This window comes from Brassica napus, unplaced genomic scaffold (assembly GCF_020379485.1).
Source record: "Brassica napus cultivar Da-Ae unplaced genomic scaffold, Da-Ae ScsIHWf_61;HRSCAF=101, whole genome shotgun sequence".
In the NCBI taxonomy this organism is placed as follows: domain Eukaryota; kingdom Viridiplantae; phylum Streptophyta; class Magnoliopsida; order Brassicales; family Brassicaceae; genus Brassica; species Brassica napus.
Genome location: NW_026016679.1, coordinates 67,065 through 73,064, shown reverse-complemented (window position 1 = coordinate 73,064; position 6,000 = coordinate 67,065).

Here is a 6,000-nt window from a genome sequence, read left to right as displayed (position 1 = left end):
ATATCCAACCAACCAACAGAGTGTTTCCGCCTAGAAACAACCAGCAGGCAGCTATCAGCCTCAGCAACCCCTCGTCTGGCTCCTCTGCTCCTCAAAGAGCAGCACTGATACCTTACTGAAACAAATCTTGGATCTCAGACTAGAAGTGAGAAGCATGTTGGTATAGATTGAAGAAGAACTTCATACCAAGATTGATGGGAGCTACAATGAGCTCAACAACAAATTCTCACACCTTGCTTCTACAGTCAGAATTTAGAGAATCAGTTTGCTTCCATAAACACTCACCAGAATCGCCAGCAAGGATCTCTACCTGGAAAGTCTGACCAAAACCCCAGGAGGCCAAAGCTATCACCCTTAGGAGTGGTAAGCAGTTACTCCTAAACCCTCACCAATGATGCTGAGAAACTAGGTGAGGGGGTTGCCATCAACATAGATGATGAAGTGGTGATTGTTGATGAGAAGATCAATGACGAGATCTTGGAGAAGATAGTGGAAGCCAAAGGTAAAGGAAAGGTTGGGGAAGAGAAGAAGACAGTAAAGGATGGTGAAGTTGTAACTCCAGCAAGTGAAAGTTATTTTGTTCCTCCTCCTTATGAACCCAAACTTCCATTCCCTGGTAGATTCAAGAAGCAGCTGCTAGAGAAGTACAAGGCTCTGTTTGAGAAGCAAATGAGTGAAGCTCAGGTTGCAATGCCCATCATCGATGCTTTTATGTTGATTCCTCAATACAGTAAGTTTTTGAAAGATGTTGTAGCTGCAAAGAAGAAGGAGATGGAAGGCATGATGATTCTTACCCATGAGTGCAGTGCCATCATCCAGAGGCTTGATGTTCCAGAGAAGTTAGAGGATCCAGGAAGCTTCACACTACCTTGTGCTCTTGGACCTATGGTATTTGAGAAATGTCTCTGCGATTTGGGAGCTAGTGTCAGCTTGATGCCTTTGTCTGTTGCAAAGAAGCTTGGATTCACTCAGTACAAGAAGTGTAGACTCTCTCTGGTGTTAGCTGATCGTTCAGTGAAGTATCCCTGGGCATCTTAGAGGACCTCCCTGTGAAGATTGGAAGGTATGAGATACCTACAGATTTTGTGGTGCTTGAGATGGGTGAGGAGGCTCAAGACCCATTGATTCTAGGAAGGCCATTCTTAGCTACAGCAGGAGCTATTGTTAATGTGAAGGAAGGCACGATTGATCTCCATTTGGGTAAAGAGAACATCCTCCACTTTGACATCAAGGAAAATGAGGAAACCCACTGTGTTCGGGCAAGCCTTCTACATTGAAGAGATGGCCACTCCTGCTGATGAGCATCTTCAAGAGTTACCACCTGAGGACGACGAGGAGGGAGCATCTCCCTCTACTCATTCCCCATAGAAGGTAACCACCACACTCCCTTGTATATACCATTTCATTTTTGCATATTAGTCTTCTTTTCGGTATCTCTCTCTACTTGACAACACAGAGACTGTGTAACTCAAGTTTGGGGGAGGTACCAAGTATTTGATCATGTTTGCTTTATGTTGTTTCATTGAGTCATGCATTGCATACCTATTTGCATATAAAAAAAACAATCATTTAGTTTGCATCATTTGCATTTCTAGGAGAGTCTAGAGCATATAGGTTGCATTCACTTGCATTGGGAGCAATGATTTTAAATGCCTTGTAAAGAACACTACGTTGCACCTGAGTAGCTTTTGCACCTCTCAAAAAGACTTGTATGTTTCGAGCCTTGAAAACTCTTCCTGAAACTTGTTGATTGCTGAAACTCAGTCTTTGAAGCCAACTACAACCTTATTTGAACTGAACGAACTTAATGCTTCTTGCTCATGGTCCCTTGTGTACTAAGTCATGGCTATACACACTTGAGTTGTCACATCTTTTATGCTAATCTTTTTTGACAAACTCTAGTGGTAGACCACCCCCAAAACCTTTCCCTCCTTTTAAGCTTTCATTGTTTGATGAGTGAGGCCTTTTCGGAAAGTCTTACATGTGCATAATGTTGAGAGTATCGGGAACGACAATGCTTGATCTTCATTCTTGCTAGATTGGGCACTCTATTGTCTAGCTATAGGTGGGGTGAGTGTTGTGATATGATTTGGGAGAAATGAAAAAGAAAAGAATAGACTCTTTGTGCTTAAGTGAATTGTTTTATTGGAAAGTAGAGAAGCCTCTAGCTCAAGTTTTGAAAGTCTTGGCCCCCAGCCTAAAAAAAAAAAGAGAAAAGAAAAAAAAAAAAAAAAGAAAAAAAAAGGGGGCTAGCAAAGTTGTTAGGAGCTAAGAAATGTTTTGAGGTTGTGAAAAATCCCTTGTAGATTTCAAAGAGAAAGAGCTGATGTTTTTAGGAATCTTTTGGTGAGAGATGTGAGTTGGGTTTGACATTGGGAATGATTGTGTAATTGTATGTTTGGGAAAAGGGTAGAACAATGGAGATTGAGCATTGTATGCATGAGTTGATCCCTTTCTTAGATATATTATGTGCAATGTCAAGGCTACTTGTTTCGAGAGTAAACCACCTTAAAGATCATATGTTTTGAACCTCTTGAATCACTTGAATAAAAGCCTTCCCTTACCCAACCAAATGACTTGGACCAACTGATCATTTGCAAGAATTCACCTGATGTTTTGTGCTTAATGAATGTGAGAGTTGGTTGATTTGAATGTGTGGATGCTTGATGATGAGTGTAAGAACAAAAAGAGTTAAGATAGGCCTAGAGAAGCTAGAGTGTAATAAGAGAGTGTGCTAGTTGTGTTTCTTTTGGCTATGTGCTCCCACCTTCAACCTCTCTCCCTATGAGTTCTAGAAAGTTCACTTGTGGACAAGTAAAAGAACAAGTTTGGGGGAGTTGATATCTTGCATATTTACATTGTTTTATCCATTCATCCATGAGCATTTTCATCATATAGATTAGGATTTAGCCATGTCTAGGTTGCATTTTGCATTCATTGTCCTTATTAGGTGCTGGAGTGTGCCATGGAGTGATTTGAGATGTTTGGGAGCATTGTGATCCAAAAGGGGGTGAAATATGAGCATGGATGGAGCCTTTAGAGAAATCTTCTGTTGCTAAGATTTTGTGGAGACACAGAAAATTGAGTTAGCTTTCTAATGGAAGTGGTTTCAAGTCATTTGGAGATGTAATGAAGGAGTTATGATCAATTTACTAGAGGCATATCCATCCTGGTCGAGCATCGCAGAGTGACCTCTCAGAGCGACCTACCGAGGTCGCTCCCAGCCAGAGCGACCAGTCCAGAGCGACTACCTCAAGTCACTCCCAGCCAGAGCGACCAGCCAGAGCGACCAGCTCAAGTCACTTGCGTTTTGACGCGTCGAGACACAAAAAAAACGCGTCGGGAGCGACCTCCTGGAGCGACTATGCTAGGTCGCTCCGCGTGTTTTGCTTGGACGATTTTTATGTTATTTCAGGGGCCTTTTGGTCATTTGTTTTGATGTTTTACACTTTCTAAACCTAAGTTAAGTACTTGGTAAGCCATTGGAGGCAAGATAATCTCTTTTCTAGAGAAGAACTAGTAAAAAAAACCTCTTTTGATTCAGATTTCATTGCTTTCATCTTGTGTTCTTGTTGATTTCTTATCTATTTCTCTACATGGTTAATCTGAAATCCAATATGGGTTTAAGAGGAATCATGGAGATTAGTGAGTAATCACCTTTTGAATTCATGGGTTAGGGAGATTATGGGTGATTAGGTTAGTTCTAGGATGTTTTAGTGTAGATCATTCTTGTTCCTTGCTAGTAGAGTATTCATAATGCATCTTCTGAGTTGGCCACTCAAAAGTTGATCAATAGACATTTCCCACCCAAAAGGTGTTTGATGAAATGCCTGAGACAACTCTCCTAGGCTTTTAGTATACTTTGCCAAAGACATTTGTTGTTAAAGATGCTAAGATAGCTAATAGACTTGTTAGTAATGATTGCTTTCATATTATTCAACCAAAGACATTTGATGTTTGAGATATGTTAGCAAATGAGCATTCATCTAGACATAGAGCTTGCTTAGAATTGTGCCTAGGCTTAAGGCTGATAGTTTGATTGATCATTTGCCATCCTTAGTTCGATACTTGATCACCCAAGGTCTAATCCCTATGCCCATGAGTTCTCTTTTCCCTTAGTCAAGAAAGTATCATTCTGTTATTGCTTTCTAGTATTAGTAGTAGTTTAAAACTCATCTAAATCATTGGTTGCACTTAGATTAAGTGAGTACTTGCATTCTCAGTGCTTTAATATCCCTCAGAACTGGTTCGACAATCATTTATACTACAACATTTGTCTTAGGAGCCTTGAAAACTCCTAACATCAGCGGACATTAACATTAAAATTAAATTGATATTATATTTACAACTATATAATACTGATGTATATGGTTAATATGAAAGATTCAATGTTACATATTGATATTTATACTATGTTCATATGAACAAAGAATACATTAGAACGTTTAGAAAACGATCACATTTAACACTAATCTTAAAAACATCAGAAAAATATAATTGAGAAAAAATAAATATTTCACGCATAACCCCAATAAAAATCAGTCATGAAATATAAAAGGGAGATTTGAATTACCTGCGATTTATTATCATTGGTTTCATTGTAACAGCATAGATTATTTACGGTTTCCTTCTCTAAGCTTTGAGTCAGAAAAGAGGTAATTCTAACAAAAATATTTAAATATGTAAACAATTCCCAATAAATAACAAATTATATAATTGATAGGACAACATCAATGAGTTTCAAAGTTTTTAAAAAGCTTTGAGATTACCTTTGGCTCTCAGACGTACCGAAGAGGATCACACACAATAAATAAATTGCACTTGATTAGCATACATATCTTATATTATATTCTTGATAAGTGATTTAACTTTATAAAAAAAAGAATTACTTTTTCAAAATGGATGATCAGTTCCTAGATAAATAGAGTCGTCTCTTTTTGTTAGTTGAATCACTACTGATGCAAAAATATAGATACAGATACAACATGGAGAGGAAGAGAACAAAAATAAACAGAGAAGAAGAATCTCCCATAAAATTACCAGTAATGGTGTTTCCGTCTATGAGTTACTTATTGATTATCATACACCTGCGCAAGATCACAAAAGTAGAATTTAAATTATAACGATAAAAAGTATATGAGAACTTAAAAGATAGATACGTGAAACTAATGGGGGTGGCGTGATATTTATATAGCAAATTAGTTTAAGTTTCTAAATAACCTAGTTTTCAAGAGAAGCTATGAGATATAATATCCTCTAATAAATTTTAGTTCAGCTATGAGATATAATATCTTCTAATAAATTTTTTAAAATATTCTGGTTATAATATATATATAATTTTGGTAACTCAATCTTGTTATATATATATATATATATATATATATATATTTAAATACTAAATGCATGATATTAGGAAAGAAAATATCTCGTCAGTTGATTGCAACTGGTTTTTGATAAAACAAATCTCACTATAAAGATTTAAATAATAGAGATAATAAGGAAATAATAAGGAATTTTAACGTTAAACCCTCCAACTAAGTTTGTTTAGGGCAAAAACCCTCAAACTAAGTATTTAACAGAAAAACCCTCTAAACTAACTTTATTTAATGAATTAAACTCTGATAGGTCATAATTACTAGTACTACGAGTAAATTTTTAGTTTAGAGGTTTCTACGCTAAGTAAACATAGTTGAGGAATTTTACCATTAAAATGAAAAAAATTCAAAATATTGTAATAGGAGGACAAATTTTTAAAATACATTTTATAAATTAATGTATAAGCTTCTATAAATGACTTGGAACCTCTTATAATAATCTAAAATGTCTGATTTTTATAAATGCATTTATAATTTTATAAATGTATTTATAATTTTATAAATGATTTATAAAGTATGCATTGAATTATTAGACATTAATAATTATTATGATACTTTATATACAAATATAATTCTTTTTGTACGAATATAAAATCATTATATCAATTCAAATAAACACTTTTGT